Genomic DNA, 19,892 nt, shown 5'->3' on the forward strand with positions numbered 1-19,892 from the left:
CGGGTTATAAATCACCCACTACAGCACGTAACATGTATTTACCGCCAGATACTTCATTATAGCAGACATTGATGCGTTATGTAAATCATTATCACCATGATAGATACCAGTTGCATTGATACCATCTTCATTGGAGATAATTTCCCAGAACATCAATTCGATCCGATTTCCGCATTAACCGCTTGAATATGAACGATTTCCCTCCTTTTGACTCACGGATTTATTTTCACAAAATTACAAGTTTTTAAACAACGCACGCACTTTCTCCTAAATCATAACTGCACTGTGTATAAGACTTGGTTACTAATTGACGACCGCCGGTCCAGCTCATCAGCTGTCCTTCCGTCAGCCGTTCTCGGTGACGCTAATCTCGCTCCCGGTCCATGGCCTTCAACTTATAAGGTCATGCGTCAACAGTAACATGTACTGTTGCTAAAGTGTGTGGCAGATCATTGCCCACGGCCTCGAACAACCGCCTGCCTGCACCCAATAATGTGCAATATGAACAATTTTATAAAGAATAAAATTTGAAATGGTTTAAGTGAATTTGACTTATGAAATTTAAGGGAAAGGGACCAGTAGTTCGATTATTTAAAATATAAGAAAATTTAATTAGTTGAAGTATTAAGTAAACGAAGGACGGGATTGGAATTTGGAAATAAAGAAAGATAATTGGGACAACTAAACCGGTAGAAAAAAATGTGAGGATAAAGAGATTATTAAACATTAGTGAAAATTATTTGTTGGTCAAACTGGTCCCGGAAAAGGCGAATGGAACATCGCTCCGGGGCGCTAAGTGGCGGACACTACATGCCGGAGCCTACCTCTCGAGTAAAAACGAGAAGTGAGCTTTTCCTTTGGGACAATATGCAACAATTTGTCAGGCTGAAGTGTATACGGCCCTAAGGGCAGCAAGCTGGGAGATTGACGAGTGGTTGAAGGGCAGATGCCTCGCAATCTCTAGCGATAGTCAAATTGCATTGAGAGAGCTGAGCATGATCGCTTAAAAGATCTTTCTGGAATGGGGAAATCGATTGAACTCTATTTTTAAATTCAATGCGATAGACCTACTCTGGGTACATGGTATTGAGGTGTTGAGGGAAATGGAATCTCGGATGCTTTAGCAAAAGAGGATACTTTTTAGGGTTTTGTGTAAACACAAAACCCTGTCTACCTGTCCGTCACACGCATTTTTCTCGGAGACGGTTACAGCGATTGACACCAAGTTTGGTAGAAACGTGGAAACTGTGAACACTCACGCATACAGTCAGTTACATCCTTTTACGTTGAATTTAAAGAGGGGGGCCATGCCATGCCACAGGGGGGTGTACATTTTTTTTCATCAAATATATCAAATATATATGTGGGGTATCAAACGAAAGATCTCGATAAGCACTTTTCGAATCCACTCTTAGTTTTGACATTTGTTTGGTGGAAACCGTACTATTACTAACTTGAAAATCTACTACTATTACTGTCTTTGAAAATCCAAGACTATAAATGTCAACATCCTCAGAAAGTGGATACTCTCACATAATATATGCATATATTTACGTGCTACGTACTAAGAATTACACAAAACCTTTCGTACCTGAAGCGTCCAGCTTCTGGTTTCCCGACTTGTTCCCCTTTGAACAGACCGGAATTAGCAATTAGCGCGTCACTAGCATTGGCTAATGCTGCTATTCAAACTTGGGAAGAAGTTTCACATAATGGAAGGTGACAGAGCGTTAATGCCCCAAGATAATATATCCCTATCCTGTAACAAAGAAACGGAATTCATAAAACATTTTCTATGAGAGTGCTCCGCATATGAATGCATCAAATATCAGATTTTTGGTGCTGATGAGCTCCGCCTGCAGCATCACATCTACTAACGGAAATCCTGCGGTACATCACACACAATCGGGTACAATGAACCACTAGGGTCCGAGTGCCCAGAGGCTTTGCCTCTCTTCCACCCTACACGCACCCCTAGATGTTGCGCGGCCAATCGGACTACAATGACCCTTCCTTTTTCAAAGGGGCTTAGAATTACTTTTGAAGAAAAATAAGTCAAAAAAGTCTATAGCTTTGTTTCTTCGTACAAACGCCAACCTCAGTTTAGAATTCATCATAATATTTTTTATAGAATTCCTCTGAATATAATAATCACGGGAAGGAAGAGAACACTTTATTTCGAAACCCGAACGGTGCGTTAGGAAGGCAATGCGACCTGTATTGCACTTGCCTGTGATTATTGTTTTAATTTAGCTGAACTTCTTTTTGTTTCCTTTGAAATAGAATGACAAAGATTTAGGAGAATCTTTATTGATTTGCATAATGTGAATTTTTTTTTGCAGCTTTTACTCTTGCATAACCATTTGCGAAAGTTCCGAGAAAATCAATTATGCGTCTTTTCATTTGCCAGGATGCCCACAAGGCATGTATCGTTTGAGTCCATGTGAAAAAATTGTACGAAATGTACTACACATATCGATCGTTACTTTCAGATACATAATTTGTATGACTGAAGGTAGTATCGACAATATTTGGTTTGAATTAATTTTTTACGGACTTTGTGAAGCTATGAAAAAAAATAATCGCTTTATTACTGAATTTGGAAACTCCACGGAATTCTAAGAGAAAAAATACCGTATCTTTTCTTACAAAAATAGTTACTTCCCTGGGGAAATGCAGTTTTTTATCGAACCTAAGTATTGCATTCCTGGCATATTCAACTAGGTTAAACTTCAACGTTAAAATTTACGGATTTCAAAACAACTACAAGTATTAATTGCTTACATTTCAAGCAACTCAAGAGGATCACGCAACCTAAACTCTGATTTATGCTCCCCTAAAATATATACATATAATCGTTTAATTAACGACAACATTACACGGTAGAAACCATTATTTATTCAAAAGCATCTTTATAATAGTCCACTTCACAGTTCAGGGCCATTGAGAAGTTTACAATACGAAGATCTACGCTTCACTAGATACAATGGCAACATGCCAGGTTTGTTTAGATCTTTTCCTCCTTTTATCTCAAATGAAAGACTAAATATAAAAGAACTTAAGACGTTCGAAAATTCTCACAAGGTATGCATACATTTGTATTTTTGCCAGCACACCTGTACAGTGATTACAAACAAACTTATTCAAGCCAAAATGCTGCAAACTAAAAATAAACTTTATCAACGTATAAAAATATATTGTGGACGCTTTCAACGAATTTAATGAAGATAAAAATAAAATGCATTCATTTGGCGCCCAATGTGGTCGATAAACGTATGGGGGACCCACTAATGTGTATTTTCGGTGCTTCTAGCGGAGAAAAAAGAAATTCAGTTGTAGGTTCTGTTTCCGTCGGTAGTAAAGTTCTTATTTTGCATATACCAGTATTTCGGGAACAACTTCCCTAATCAAGGAGCATGAGGGAGATCCAAATCAAAAGAAATATGTGAACTGTTATTTCTTACAAACGTTCGGATCAAGGATAATTGTTTGGCATAGCGAATGGGGGAGGTCTCAGTATAACATGCATTTCCTCTAAATGTTCTAATGCAAAAACAACACATACCTTGTCCGATTAACACCTGGACGATTGCCAACTGTTTAATCTAAGTTATCAAGTCTTAAAACAAGCGTCTCAGTCAATTTTTCCAAATTCTCCTGCAAACGATTTTCTGTAAAACTGATTTCTCACAAACTTTCTGGGCGTTAGAAACACATTTTCATGGGAAACATCATTTCCACGATAAATAAACACATGATCCAGAAAAAAATTTCTAGAAACGATTTGGGAAATTCACCACTGCAGCCGCATAAATCAACGTACCGAACATAACCTCAATTCAGAAAGGCACCCTGACAGACTAGCGGCGATTGTCAAGCTACAGATTAACTTTCCAGCACCTTTTCACTGCGACTTTATTCTCTTTGACTTCAATCCGATCGGAAGGCACCACCGCAAAGTGTCGGATTAAATATCGAAATCAACCACGAAAACTCGTTTAAATTCCACTTTTGCATAGAACTGAGGAAAACAGAAATAAAAACGGGCACTCAATGGAAAATTGCAGGAATTTCACATTGTGCGAAGAAGAAGACGCCTCGAAGAACTTAAACAATAAAAGAGACCTCGACGCTCGGCCGATTGTCACCGTTAATTGTGAATTCTAGCGGACAACTGAACGTCTTGTTGATTTATAAAAGTTACATAAAGCCAAGTAAAGCTTGATTGTGTGCGGGATTCAATGAAATGTCCACTACAAGCAACATAAGTTCATTAAAATTGATGAGTATTGGTGAAAAGTTCCAATAAGTTATCTTGAATGCTACCGCTATGTCGCTGTATCCCTTTCACGTTAGCAACATGTGGCCAGAAACAAAGATGGCGGCGCGGCGTTCCCCCATATGTGTGAGGAAAACAGTTGACACGCGATTATTACCAAGCCGGGAGCTTTCTGAACAAAGTCATTCCCCTCCTGTACGCTCTCCATGCCCGCTTATCTATTGGGCATATGTGGCTGTTCATACAAGTATCCCAGTAGTGAGAGGAAAGAGAATCTCTTCAACCACATGTTGCTGAGCTTTGAATCATATGTTCGAGCTTCCACGGAAGTACCGCCACGTGAAATGCCATTTTGGAAAGCGTAGTGTGCATGCGGTTGCACCGCAATTAGATGTCAGGAATTCCGTGGAAATTGCAGTTGTGTCAAGTCGCGATGATTCACTCTCGGTTACAGTTCGGAATTAATTGATATAATAGTCGCGTGGTGAACTTAGTGATTAAGCTGTAAGATGCAATGCACGAAAATAACTCAAGTGATTTATATTTAGCCAATGAAGTTTATTTTGATCCCTCGCTACATAATCACTTTGATTTGTTTCGAATTTTCAAGTCTGCGGCACCGTAAAAAAGCTTTGATGAGTGTCAATCAGGACGTATTATTTTCGGTGCCAGGGTTGGTTGTGGGTCAGCCTCTCGATCTCGTGCTTCGTGTTTGAATGTTAGTCGTATCATAGATAAATATCGTGCTTATCCCGCTGCTAACCATTTGCACCGCACTAAATGTGATGATAATGAAACTGAAGCATATTCTAATTAAAAGTGAATAACGGGAAGAATAACAATAAAAAAGAAGAGACCATTTGGATGTTCTATACTCCAGAAATGGAGTAAATTGGAAACATACCTTGATAATAATAATAATCGTTGGCGTGACAAGACCTTGAAACATGTTAGTACTACATTCATAAATGGTGCTCAATAGGAGGCAGTGTGGTAAGCATTGCGCTTGCCCGGATTATTACCATGATTTCACTCAGGTTCTCATGCACAGCTGAGTCGACTTCCAACATTCCGTCGCGATACAAATTCCTCTATCACCAGTGAAATTTGAACTGCGATCATCCACTATGATAGCTCGGCGCTCTGACCATTGAGCCATCGGAGCTATAACTACTGAGGCATACCTTATAGGACTGAAATCAATCCACCTGCAGTGCTCGATTAAATCTAATGATTGAAATAATAAAGCGGAGAATATTGACTAAAATTTATTCGTAGGAGACCTGTTGGAAGAAAGCATGGACTGTTTGAATTGTACAGCTCTTGCTGGTTCCAGAAGACTCCGCTTAATGTCGCTAAGTTCGCACAGATTAGCTAATGATAACGCTGTTTTTTTATCGCAGATATATTTATTTGTTAGTCAACTACGTGGTTTTCAGCAAAGTGCGGTTTTGTTGTTGTACGAAAAACGATCTTGCTTTGAAGCGAATGAAGGAGACGTACAAACTGCCTTCATCCAAATCGAGCAGGCGTCGCGAGATCTTGGGCTGCACATCAATGAAGGTAAGACAAAGTATATGGTGGCAAGGTCAGCACCAAAAACCAGCCAAGCAACAATATCAAACCGCACTGATCAAACGGGAAGAATAAAGATAGGAGACTACAACTTTGAGACCGTTGGTAATTTCTCCTATCTAGGATCGAAAATCACAACCGTTAACAGCTACGATGATGAAATCCGCGTTGGCAACAAACAGAGCCTATTTCAGCTTACAAAAACTGTTCCGCTCGAAACGTCTCATAGGGCCAAAGCTCTTACTGTTACTACTTACAAGACAATGATCTTGTCAGTCCTCATGAATTCCTCGGAGACTTAGGTTCTTAGCAAGAAAAATTGCGAACTCTTGGCCGCGTTCGAGAGAAGAATCCTCCGAAGAATTTTTGGCTGCCTAGAGGAGGATGGACGATTCCGTAGCCTACATAACGACAAAATCTATGAGCGATACCATGACCGTCACGTAGTGGAAAAAATCCGGCTCAATAGGTTACGGTGGGTGAGTCACTTAATCCGTATGGATGAGGATGATCCCACCCAGAAAGACTATAAAGGCAATATCTATGGTAGAAAAAGAAGATGAGGCAGACTCTGCCTGAGATGGAGTGATGGCGTAGGTCAGGACGCCAGACAGCTTTTAGGGATATCAAATTGGTGGACCTCGGCGCAAAACCGGAATGTCTGGAGTTCCTTATTAAGGCAGGCTTAGACCGGATACCAGTTGTTGCACCATTGATAACGACGATGAATGAAGGAAAAACGTACAAAAGCCAACATGAAAGGTCTACGATGTGTTTCATTTTTAAATAAATAATACAATACACGGAGGCAACTTCAGTGACATTGCAACACAAGTTCAAATCAAACTTACAATGTAGACCACCCTATTTTTACATGATACAAAAGATGAAACCAAAATCTCGACGTACACGAGGTCAAATCAATAAGGAAGAAAGAAAAGATTTATGAAAAACGGAAATAGGAATTGGTCAAGAGTACAGCCTTAGGGGACGCCAGATACAGCAAAGAAAGGAGTGGAGACAGAATCATTAACAGAGAATATACATAATCTACCATTTAGGTACGATCACAGACAGAAGAACTAGAAACAGTGGTGGAAAACCTCAGCACAGTCGGGAGGTACGGAAACTCTTCAACCAGGCAGAACAAACCGGGGACTAGCAAATGCACTGACTGCGTGTAGCAACGCGATCAGGGAAGCAAAACGGAACAGCTTCAGGGGATTCTGTGAAGTTATCGAACATATCACAGAAGCAACTAGGCTTTACAAAGCTGTAGCCAAAGACAGGGCAATATCCTCTGTTTGAAGAAGGAAGATGGGACATTTACTGAGAATGAGGGGGACAGGGTACACCTGCTTCAGAACTCGGGGGTCTTTTCTGGGGTCCTACCCCACGGTGGGAGGCGGCAAAATTCTGCCTGACACCCCAACAACGAATAAAAGAGGAAAAAGGGAGAACTGGAAACTAGCAAGTATGCTCAGAAGCTAGGCTAAGGGGTGCAGTGGGAACTTTTAAAGCACTGAAATCACCCGAAGTAGATGGCATTTTCCCATCACTAATCCAGAGAGGCCTAGGAATCATCTTAGAGTCTCCTCTGAGTGTGGTATGGGGGAGCATAGCACTGGGATACATACCAAGAGCATGGAGACGGGAAAAAATGGTCTTTATTCCGAAAGCGGGTAAAAAGGATTCTTTTTACCCTAAATCTTTCAGACCAATTTGCCTAACATCATAGCCAAAACGGTGGAGAAGGTCATAGACAACTATATTAGAACGTTAGTGTAATCCCCTAAATCACTATCAACACGCTTACCGGGCAGGACGGTCAACTGAAACTGCTCTGTATCAGCTGACAGATGTACTGCGGGATGCCATAGAAACAAAAGAAATAGCACTGTGTGCCTTTTTGGATATCGAAGGAGCATTCGACAACACAGAGATACAAGATGCCCTGAGATGCAAGGGGGTGGGAAACATCCTGGCATTCTGGATGGGCAAAATGCTAGAAAGCAGGCAAGTAGAAGTGCCGACAGGTACAAATTCTATTGTCATGAACACTACTCAGCCATGTCCACAGGACGGGGTACTATCGCCGCTTATATGGAGTATGGTAGCGGACGAACTGCTGGACGTGCTAACGAATCCTGGAATACAAGTCCAGAGTTACGCGGACGATATTGTTTTAATCTGTAGGAACCACATGTGACAGAATCAAAACTGGACTGCGCATCAATTCAGCCAAAACCACCATAGTACCATTCAGCTTGATCACCTGAGAGTCATAAGGTTACATGATATGGAGGTGAAACGAGAAACAGATGAAATATTTGGGAATTACACTAGACCCAAAAAATTACTCTGGATGACACACGTCGGAAAGCTACAAGGGCTCTGATGACTTATAGCCCGAAGATACTAGTTTGGATATATACTGTAATAGTAAGGACAATGATTACCTATGGAAAGGTAATCTGAGCAGAGAGAATCGAACTCAGCACACAAGCCAGGGAATTGCACAAGCTCCAAAAACTGGCTTGCGTGTGTATCAGTGGGGTAATAAGGACATGCCCAACGGCATCCCTGGAGGTCCTTCTGGGATGAACTCCTCTCCATCTGCACATACAGATGCAGGCAAAGAGGGCAAAATTGAGGATGGCCGGGAGTATCAGTAAGACGGGGCGCTGCCTAAACCGAAGGAAGATTGATATTCTTATCATCGATATCCCGAATTACTGATACCAAGGGATAACATTACAGCGAGGTTTCACTTTGATAAGAAGTTTGAAACACGTTGGGGTAAAAAGGCAAACTGAGAGAGCGTAGCTGGGACATACCGCTTAAACAAGTAACTGATTACTTGGTACACTGACGGATCCCTCACAGCAGAGGGAGCGGGTTGCGGTGTCATTGGTCCAAGGAATATGTACTTCGAGCCTATGGGCAGGTACACTAGCATATTCCAGGCGGAAATACGCCATAGACAGATGTGCCTCGTTTAATCTCCAAAGGAACTACAGGGGCAGAACATTGTGATTCTCACTGACAGGCAAGCAGCGATCAAGGGACTTAGGTCCAATCAGGTGAACGCCAAACTGGTATGGGAATGCCTTGAGAGACTGAATAGACTCGGCTCATCCAACAAGGTCTGGATACTTTGGGTTCTAGGCCATGCTGGGTTGAAAGGCAACGAGGCATCGGACGAACTAGCCAAGAAGGGAGCAGGCACCACCCAGCTTCATTAGCATATACACATAAAAACATACATATGTGTGTCTCGAGTAGTTGATGTGATATATAAACGATTAAAAAGCTAAAACCCTGCCACCCCTCATTCATATGAGCTCACTTTGTTGTGGTATTGACTAATTGATATGTTATGATAACGCCATATACGTTTAGAATGCGCAAAATTCGCATAAAATGTAAAAGTTTCACCCTCTACGATAATCTTAATAATAGTAGGATTTGATTCAAACTTCCCTACTGTCAAATTTTGTACTTCTAGCATTAACTTAAGCGGGAAGATACTATTATTTTGTTTGTATAGATATCGTTACTCCTGTTAAACTTCTTGAGGGTCATATTTTGAGCCGTCACTCTCCCACATTTCGAAAAGTACTGGTTGAACCCTTTCATTCAATACCCCACATGGCTATATTCTCTGAAAAAAAAACGGCACCTCCCTTTTGCATATATGGGGAACTCCATATAAATTCAACACAAAGTGGCGCCATTTGCTATATGTAAAGGGATTCACACTCCACATATTAGCACCAAATTTCACGACAATCGGTCTAGCCGTTTCCGAATAAATCAGGTGTGACAAACAGACAGACTTCAAATAGATTCTAATAAGGTTTTGTTTCACGCAAAACCTTAGAAAGCGGCGACGTTCCAAAGAAGATCTACGTTTTCAGTGTGACAATTGGAGGGGTATCTGGATGCTCCCTGCCGTCACAAAGATAATAGCTAAAATAATTCTGGAACGCATCAAAGAATATCCCGAAAGCTTGATCGATAGAGAGCAGGGTGGTTTCCGCTAACGATCTTCCTGCATTGATCACATCAACACCCTATGGAGCATTTAGGTATAGTGCGCAGAGTTTATATCTTCGCTACACATGTGCCTTTCATCAATTTCGATAAAGCTTTCGATTGAGTGAACAGGAAGAATATCTGGAGTGATGGCGCAAAATGTCACATGCTCCACTGAGACAAAATTTCGGAGGATCTTGAGGTCCAAAGAGGAGTGCACCAAGGTTGCATCCTGTCGCTGATATTAATTCTTCTTGTTATCGGTAACGTTCTTCATGCTGTCTTGTCCGGAGGAATTAGAGGAGTTCATCTTTCCTCAAACACCTCCACTGAAGACATCAGTTTGCTCTCTCACCGGATCATGGACCTTGGGGATATAATTCTGGCTTTGGAAAGAGAGGCAAATTGTTGGAGTGAAGATAGAAGAAGAAACACTAAAAAAATCAAGGTTCTCTGTGTCACGCGTCATCGCACTCTCCCTACCTACAGTAATGGGCAGAGCATCGAAGACGTCGATCAATTTGCATATCTAGGTAGCGTGGTTTCTGCGGACGGTGTCACCGAACTGGAAGTTGCCCGACGCATTAGCAGTACTAGAGCCCATTTCGCTGCCCTGTCTAAAATCATGCAGTTATCTCAACACTAAGATGAAATTGAGACTGTTCTGTGCTACTGTTCTTTCTGTGTTACTATATGGGAGTAGCACATGAAAGTGAACTCCATTGTTACCCAAAAGCTGCAGGTTTTTGTCAATACCTGACTTTCTACTCTTATCCTTGAGATTTATACAAAAAGGTCCTTTTCTGTTGATCTTGATTTTAGCATTACTCAAAGAGTAAAAAGGCAACTTAAACATTGCTGAAAACATTTCTTAACCATTTTCAATGGCTAGAAGTTTAACGTGCTTTTTGACTGTTTATCAACTTTATAACATCTGTAACTAATTTTCCCTGGGTCAAAACTTGACCTCCAATAGCTACGTTGAGTGTTTGCAATAACTGACTTCCCTACAAAATTAGAAATTGAAACCCAAACACGAAGTTTAAAAAAAATCTGCCACAATTCAATTTTTCATCCAACGCCTGTTTTCATTCATCTCCAAATTCGCAATTTCCTTCACTTTCAAGCACCTTACATATGTTACTTATTTCATTCATTAGACTTGCAAATTTCGCATTACATAACGCAAGAGGTCTATTGTTGTTATTGCCCACCATATTTTCATCAACAATTGAAGGTTGCCCCGGAGAAAAAAACTATTCATAGTTTGTCAATCAATTACCCGACACCTATCTCATTAATTTCAAATAATAAATACAATTCAATAAACGTAGAGTGCCTCCTATGAATCATTCAAGCTCACTTTGAATCACTGCCTGTAAACGCCGGATCTTCGCTTATTATTCACGGAAATATTGCTGGAAAGTTGTAACGGCGAGTGCTCATGTCTATATTCCGCTTTTTACAATTGTGCGGTGAATGACTCCTCCGTTTCAGCAATATTTGTTATCAGTACAACGTTAATGTTTGTTACGGATCTGACTTTCGTGGAACGACCTATCAACAAATATTGAATCATCAACTGCAGTTTCAATGTGGGAAAAGTATCGGTGATGGCATCTTTGTGCGGTCAATTTCTTGTCAGCTGTGCAATCGAGGTCTATATCTACAATAGAAATTAGAACCGACATCAGCCACCCGTAACATTTTCTGGATAGCGCTCACAACAGCACTGGCGAGTACAAGACGTTATATTCTGGACCACAGCCGCGGAATTATTGTGCTTTCCAACTAGGAATCCCTCGCGTCTCTGCAAAAGTCCCGTTATATTCTCGCCTACCAACAAACGGCCGGCAATCTTTCCTAGGGTTATAATATCGCCGCGAAACCCCAAAGCTTCTCGGAAAATCGTGGAGACAGCTAAAGCTGAGAACCGACAGCGATGGTGCATAGATGTGGTTGATGCGCTGTGCCCTACATGGAAGACTATGTCGAGATCACTATGACCCCCTCGAAAAAGTGTCCGCTACTGAGAAAAAAGAAAGTTAACAAAGCAAGCATGCAAGGAAGTAAAGCGGATAGAGATTCGGTGCAAACCTAAATTAAGTATGTATAGATAAAACAAGTTGGGAAACCGGAAGCTGGACGCTTCAGGTATGAAAGGTTTTGTGTATTTATTTTATAGAGACATTTGAGTGTGAATTTGTCCCATTAGTATCTAGCACGTAATATACGCATATATTATGTGAGAATATTTACTTTCGGGTGATATTGACATTCAAAATCTTGAATTTTCAAAGATGTGACAACTTTGACCTATTATAACGTTGTTAGCAATAGTGCGTTTTCCATCAAACTTGGTAGGATCAAGTTCTATATTATAGCCAACATTGCTGCATTTCGTGGTGCTAAGATGAACTTAAAGGGAGTTCTGCAACCAATTATTGAAAATTGTAGTAATATACTATTATTAACTTTATTTGGAGGGATATCGCTATGGAAGGTATTTCGGAGCTTAGTGACCATATAGTAGTGTCTGAGAATGGCCCCATTAAATAAATGATCATTTTCGACCCCCCGAACTCCCCGCCTTTCCAACAAATGTCAAAAATAAGACCAGCTTCGGAAAGTTCTAACCGAGGCCTTTCATTTGATACCCCACATATTTGGTGAAAAAAAAATTTATTTCGATTAAATCCGACGTAAAAAGATGTAACTCACTGTATGCGTGAGCGTTCACAGTTTCCACCTTTCCACCAAATTTAGTGTCAATCGCTGCTACAGTCTCCGAGAAAAATGCGTGTGACGGACAGACAGACAGTACACTGATTTTAATAAGGTTTTGTTAAAGCATCATCAGCGGAATAAAAAGAATCAACAAAAGATGGGTGTCGTACTTTGCCAATCTCCTCGACTCCCTTGATACCAATTGCTGAGTTGACGATCCCGCAAACTGAAGACACTGATACTGGAGTGAATTCACTGTCCCTACAGGATATTGATGATCTGAAATTAGGACTTTGACTGAGGCTTCTAAAAAATTGGCTTTTGAAAGGAACGTATTGAAAAAAATCCTTCAAACAGTTCGAGAGGATGCTCTATTGTGAATGAGATACAAGAGAGCTGTACTTTATTTAAGACGACTTCGAAGCATCTATTCTATTTAAATCTCGTTGAAAATAATCGACGAATAGATGACTTGGGAACATCCAAAGGGGAATTAAAAGAAAAGATCGATGGCACCAAATCGGTTGGAAAACTGAAAAATGATGGTAAGACTCAGTTCATGATTCATTATTAGGTATAAGAAACTGGCAGAGGTGGTCCTTAATTCGAAAGGACTAGAGGCAATGTGTTCGTGAAGTCAAGGCTTGAAACAGGCTGTAACGCTACGAAGAGGAAAAACAGAAGTAAGGTTTGGGCGTGCCAGATAGAGTGATGGGTTAGCATAGGACAAAAAGCAGCTGTAACAGACCTCGGCGAGGCTGCGGGATGCCGGTTAGCGGTGGCCGTGCCCAGTCCTGCCATTTGTTTCTTGGTGGGGCTTTGTAAATATGTATACATTGAACGGGTGCTGATTTTGTCTCCAGTTGTAACTTATAAATACATACGTTATTATTCTTTGTTTTTTTGTATGGATGTTATTGTATAAAAAAAGAAAAAATGTGTAATATAAAATCTATAATTATGATAGTTTTAAGAACAATAATTTAAGTTAAAAGTATCTTTTGAAGCGATCAAATATTTATTATTACTTTTTATATTTCTTTATTTGCCACTAAGGCCAAGTGAATTCTGTCGGGTTTTTAACCATTTCCCGACAACTTATTGTAAAATTAGATTTTCATTTCTTACTGTTTCTCTTCTCTGTCTGTAAATCGTTATTCAAAAATTTTGAGAGCCCACAGTGGCCATTAGATTTAAGTTATTTTTGTTATTTTAAAAGATTGTTTTTTATTGTTCATTTTTCCAATCTATATACTATTGTTACCTATTTCTTAAAAGTAAAAATGATTTTAAAAACTAAAACTAAAACAGACCTCGGCGTAAAACCGGAAGTTCGTTAGTAAGCAAGGACTAGATTAGATCCCGAATGTTACAGCGTTTCTGATGATGATTTACAGTTTATCCATATTTGCATTATCAGTAATAAAAGTAAGCCAAGGTATGGCGATGAATTAGCTAATATTTATATATACATACGTTCTCTATACTAAACATTAAGTTATTATGCAGCAATAAAAAATAGTTAAAACCAAATTAAAGAGTATTTCTCAGTTTAACGATAATTACTTCCACCTCGTACCACTGAAAATTTCACAAACTTTCATATAACACCAAATTAAAATCCTTATGAACAAAGTCGAAGCTAACATTATGTCAAAAAATTACAGGATACGATTCAGCCATTATCCTTATGAAAGTAGATAAGCATCAGTGAAAGCCCTTAATTTACCAAAACAGCAAATTATTGAGTAAAAGTAGTTATGACGATAAATCTAGGACTCAAGTAAAATAATATTAACCGATAAGTGTTCCTTCCACATCTTGATGGAGTCCGGAAAAGTGTTGCTCCAGAAATTATGGTTAGTTAATGCTAGCAGAGAGAATTAGATCAAGTTCGTCGGATAAGCATTTGGGATAAGCAATGGTTTGGATAGAAAAGATATTCTATAGTGATTCTAATGTGATCTAATAACAATAATCGCTAGCACGACAATCTGTCTTGAAAAGTGTTAGAGCACTTCATTTGAGATTGTCACAGTACACTATTGGAGACAATACGGTCAAGATTGCACCCTCCACCTTGGTACACTCAATGTCAGCACCGAGACCAACTTTGAAAAGTCCTAATCAAGACCTGTCATTTGATATTTTCAGTGACAAAAAAATGTTGCACCTCCCTTTTGCATAAGTGAAGACCCCCTTAAATTCCACATAGAAAGCTTTAACTCACTCTATGCGTGGGTGTTCACAGTTCCCACCTTTAGACCAAATTTGTTGCCCATCAGGTGGTTTTTGAGACAAATATGTGTGACAGATAGACAGACAGATCTGTGAGTATTTATCAGATCTCCCATCAGGTGCAGCCTCAGGTGGCGGATAGTGGCATACCTATTGACGCTCATTTGCTCACCTCTCGTGTGTGTACCAAAATGGCTATGGGAAGGATACTCAAAACAGAAAGCCACTATGGAAGAGGTGAAAAGGAGGAGACTTACGTGCAGGGGACAGTTTCTGGTCATCGATATCCCTCGACCACAGTGCTTCGGCCGTGGACAAATTGCTCACCATGGCATCTAATGCAACAAGTGTTTTAGATGTGGAGAAGGGGGTATTCATACAAAGCAAGACCTTGCCAAGAAGACCAATATTAAAGGCGGAAAATGATGAGCTGAATGGAAATTTCCCGGCTACCAAGGTGGTTTTGACACCCACCACATCTGTCTAAGAAGCACAATCGCAGCAGAGGTGATGACCTTTTGGGAAATCAGCAGGTGCCTAAGCGAACAGCGGAGCTAAAAGTACGGAAAGGAGGAAGTCTGAGCACTTAGCGTGATCATAGACAACCGAAGCAAAACCTAAGGGAACCGAAAATAGAGGATGGACCAAAATCATTCATTAAAAGGCGAAGGAGAAATGGTTTGGGTAGTTTCCGAGAATGGGTCCATTAAAGAAATCATCGCTGTCGACCCCTCCCACTCCTTGTCTTTCCAACAAATGTCAAAACTAAAACTGGCATCGAAAAGTACTAATCATTTGATATCCAACATAACTATAATCGGTGAAAAGAAATTTACACCCCCATTTTGCATGTATGAGGACCCCCCTTAATATCAACGTAGAAAGAAGTAGATGAGATCGGTATAGCCCTTTCTTAGAAAAGTACGTGTGACAGACAGACAGGCAGACATTGAACTGATTTTAAAAAGGTTCTATTTCGCAAACAAAACCTTAAAAAGGTCAAAACTGACGCCGACATAAAAGATCTGGTCGGAAATTTTAACTTTTGTTAGTATAGTGCGATTTCCACCAAACTTGGTAGGATCATGTTATTTATTATAGCCTATATTGCTGCATTTCGTCAGCAAAATCGGCAGGGCAACAACTGGTGTTCCCATCTATCTCGCTGCCATTGTGGGAAGCTGCTTGCTACAACGGACGCTCTGGTATAACTCCAACCTCGAAGGTGTTGATTGGTGCTGTTAAAGGTTGGTTGGCTAGCGCTGGGCTGGCACTTACGGAGGAAAAGATAGAAGCGGTCCTTATCATCAAGCTTCGGAAGAGAAATTTCGCTCACGCAGGAAGAAAAATTTCGCTGACTAATACCATGTCAATCAATTGGGAATTACATCATCACTTTCAAGCCTGCCATCAAATACTTGAGAGTGATGATAGATGCAAAGCTCAGTTTTAAGCAGCGAAAAGGGATCCAGCGCCAGTATATCTCTGTCGAATGTACGATGATCGCGGCATACTTGCAGGCTGTTTCATCATCATCATCGTTCTTTGAGAATGCAACATTACTCGGTATGCGGCATTCTTCCGTTCCATTGCTAGCTTACATTCATCGTCAAACCAGCCGTTCCGACTCCTTTTGCGGCTGGGGCCAAGTATGTTTGTGGCCGTATCCATGATAACGTTCTTCAGGTGATTGTGAAGATCATTTGTTGATGCTTCATCTCCAGGACCTCTGTTGACTGCGGTTATGGCGGCATCCATTTCCCTCTTATAGGTGTCGCGGAGGGTTGTGTTGTGGATGGCTTCAATGTTCACTCTCACCTGATTGTCAGAGGGGATTCTAGGCGGTATTGTTATTCGAGCTCGGAGCACCATGCCAACGAGATAGTGATCCGAGTCTATATTGGTCCCCTTATATGTTCTGACATTCATCAAGGCTGAGAGGTGGCGGCGTTCGATCAACACGTGGTCAATTTGGTTGAAAGTGGTCCCGTCTGGAGAGGCCCACGTATGTTTGTGGACCGCTTTCCGTGCAAACCAGGTACTTCCAACAACCATTTCTTGTGACCCTGCTAATTGAATAGTCCGCAGTCCGTTATCATTTGTTTTTTCGTGTAAGTTATGGAATCCAACGTATCGCCTGAATACGGGCTCCTTCCCTACTTGGCTGTGAAAATCCCCAAGTATGATTTTGATATCATATCAGGGACAGGCTTCGAGGGTTCGTTCTACTGCCTCGTAGAAGGTATCCTTCTCCGACTCTGCAGTCTCCTCTGTAGGGGCGTGAACGTTTATGAGGCTTATATTTCTAAACTTGCCTCGCAAGCGCAGAGTGCATAGCGGTTCGGTTATGTTTTCAAAGCCGATAACAGCAGGTTTCATTTTTTGGCTGACTAAGAAACCTACTCCGAGCACATGGTTTACTGGATGACCGCTATAATATATGGTGTAGTGGCTCTTCTCCAGGAAACCGGTCCCTGACCATCGCATCTGTTGCAACGCTGTTATATCAGCCCTATATTGGGACAGGGTATCGGCTAGCTGCTCGTCAGCTTCATCTCTGTACGGGGAGCGCACGTTCCATGAGAAAATGCGCAAATCGTTATTCCGTGTTCGTTGCCGGGTCCGTCGTTTTAAAATCCGTCCTGTCCGAGGCTCCTGTTGTAGCTTCGTAACTTCGGCTTTCCGTGTGCCGTTGTCAGCCCTACCCAACCCCCAACCTGGAGGACCAGTTGGTACAATTTGTCCCGTTTTTAGGCGCGGGAGACTCGCCTTCATCCTTCTCCGTCTGCAGCTTTTCGTTAAGAAAGAGCTCCCAGCGGTCACCACGTGGAGGTGGAGATAGGGTTTGATAGCAGAGCTTTGGTGTTGGTTCAGCAGGCATTTCCCAGGTTTTATGCTCTATCGTGGGTACCAATCCACGTTTCGCCCTGGGACCTATACTACCCTTTGGCCACCAGGCTGCTTGTAACCAGTTAATTCGATTTTTCTGTATGCAGTCCCAGTTTGGGGATTAGCGTTGCATATCTTATCTAGCGCACATAAATTGTGTGCGGTCTACAGAAGAACAGTCCCAAGGGTGTGCCTTTCGGACCGTCTCATATGATGCGTTCATCAGCTCAGGAATGGTGCTTATTGGCATCTTGGCAAATGAGATGACGAACATATATTACATCAAGTCCATTTTTTCTTTATCGCAAACGAAAAGAAAACGAAAGGAAGTAATCTATAATCGAGTTTCCTGGAGCAAAGGAGGAAAATTTTTTCGAGAGGATGGTAGCTCGACAGGTAGAGATTGGGATGCAATTAACTTCATGATCGCAATGATGCAAAGTAAACTGCAAGAAGCAGAAGAGATATGAAACGCGCGGTTACGATCGTCGCGGGTACACGAAAGAAGAATCAGCTAAAGTAAGTTAGCTCGGCCCGTGATGTAATATCTAAAGGTGGTTTTACAGGGTGGAGGAAGAGATGGCAGTAGTTTTAGTAGGTAAAAATCTCACATCCCCTTACAAAAAGACAGGCCGATAGACATTGGATCGATTTTATTATGGGCTTGTTTCACACAAAATCTTAAAAAAAGGTATTCAAGGAGAATGATCAAAGTACTGTTCGTTTCGGTTGTTATTCCATAGCATGAAGATTTTCGAGCGCATTTTTGATAGTCATATCCGCGACATCAGTAGAATTATCGTGAATTAAGCCAGTTTTATCAATAATTTTGGTACTATATATATGGTTGCTTTAGACTTCTTGGTGGGGTACAGCGCGTCAACCCGCACTGCTCCTCTACTGTTTTGCGCTAAGTGCTCTTGGGGCGATCCAGTCTTTGGCCATTTTGAAAGAGTGGATTCCACTGCGTCGCATAGTCCGCCCCTTCTTAATGTATGACCTATCCATTGCAACTTTCGGGTTCCTATCATCCTATCGCATACGAATGCTAAGCCTGTGCACCGACCAAGTTGTTCGTTTGGGATAGTAATGCTACGACGCAGACAGGTGTTGACGAAAGTTTGGAGCTTTTGAATAACAGTGGAGTTCACTTTCTTTGTGTTCCAAGGCGTTGTTGACGTTTCGGTAGCAGCGGAGTTTCAAAATTTGCAGGTTGCTAGCCCTTTAAGTTGCCTCTTATGAAAAAAGTCAAGCGACGACGGCTTTACGGTTTCTTACCAGGGCAGAGGCAAATCGTCAGACGCTGCCTCACCTCTGCCCTGGGAGCAACGTGGCCGTAGCGGCTCGCAGATGTTGAATGCTCCTTTATATAATTCGTAGAACACGACATGCCTACGAATTATATTGAGCGCAAATCCGCCTTATTGACCAGAGCTTGGCCAGAGCTGAAATATTCGTTTTGAGAATGAAGGGGGTCCTAAGTCCGCATCAACTTAATGCAGGACCGGACCAATTGGGGAGCTCTGGTCAATAAGGCGGATTTGCGCTCAATATAATTCGTAGGCATGTCGTGTTCTACGAATTATACAAAGGAGCATTCAACATCTGCGAGCCGCTACGGTCACGTTGCTCCCAGGACAGAGGTGAGGCAGCGTCTGACGATTTGCCTCTGCCCTGGTAAGAAACCGTAAAGCCGTCGTCGCTTGACTTTTTTAAAAAGTTTGGGTGCAAGCCCTAAGCGAGGGGTCCGTGGTCCAGAAAAGAGGGAGTAAGTTGCTCCCCAATTGGTCCGGTCCTGCATTAAGTTGATGCGGACTTAGGACTCCCTTCATTCTCAAAACGAATATTGCCTCTTATGACCAACAGGGAAGACTTTGGATGTATTCTTAAGCCCCCACTCACAAGGCTTTTACTTCGGCAACTTTGGAACTACTAACGCAATATTCACTGTGTAGTTAGTCATGGAGAAATATCGAGCGAAGCATCACTTTCTCTCTAAATTGCATTCCAGGATCTAGAGAAAACTTTTGACCATGTACCACACAAACTTATCTGTTATTTATCGATTTTCTAATCCGGGAGGTCCAACATTCAACGTCCTACACATTGCACTATGTAGATAATGTTTTCCTAGGGTCTTACAAAA

General features: G+C 41.4%; 1 protein-coding gene across 3 annotated transcripts in view; it reads right to left on the bottom strand.

Moving 5' to 3' along the window:
* Window positions 1-19,892, bottom strand: part of LOC119649008 (NAD(+) hydrolase sarm1) — a 199,395-nt gene that overhangs the window by 116,094 nt on the left and 63,409 nt on the right. Inside the window, exon 1 of one of the 3 annotated variants that reach the window (XM_038050955.1) lies at window positions 3,566-4,179. The exons of the other annotated variants lie outside the window; for them this stretch is intronic. The gene's annotated coding sequence lies outside the window, so the exon portion shown is untranslated. Of the gene's footprint in view, window positions 1-3,565; window positions 4,180-19,892 lie in introns of those variants that run through there. 3 annotated transcript variants of the gene reach the window in all.

The sequence above is a fragment of the Hermetia illucens genome, chromosome 2, assembly GCF_905115235.1.
Source record: "Hermetia illucens chromosome 2, iHerIll2.2.curated.20191125, whole genome shotgun sequence".
NCBI classification, from domain to species: domain Eukaryota; kingdom Metazoa; phylum Arthropoda; class Insecta; order Diptera; family Stratiomyidae; genus Hermetia; species Hermetia illucens.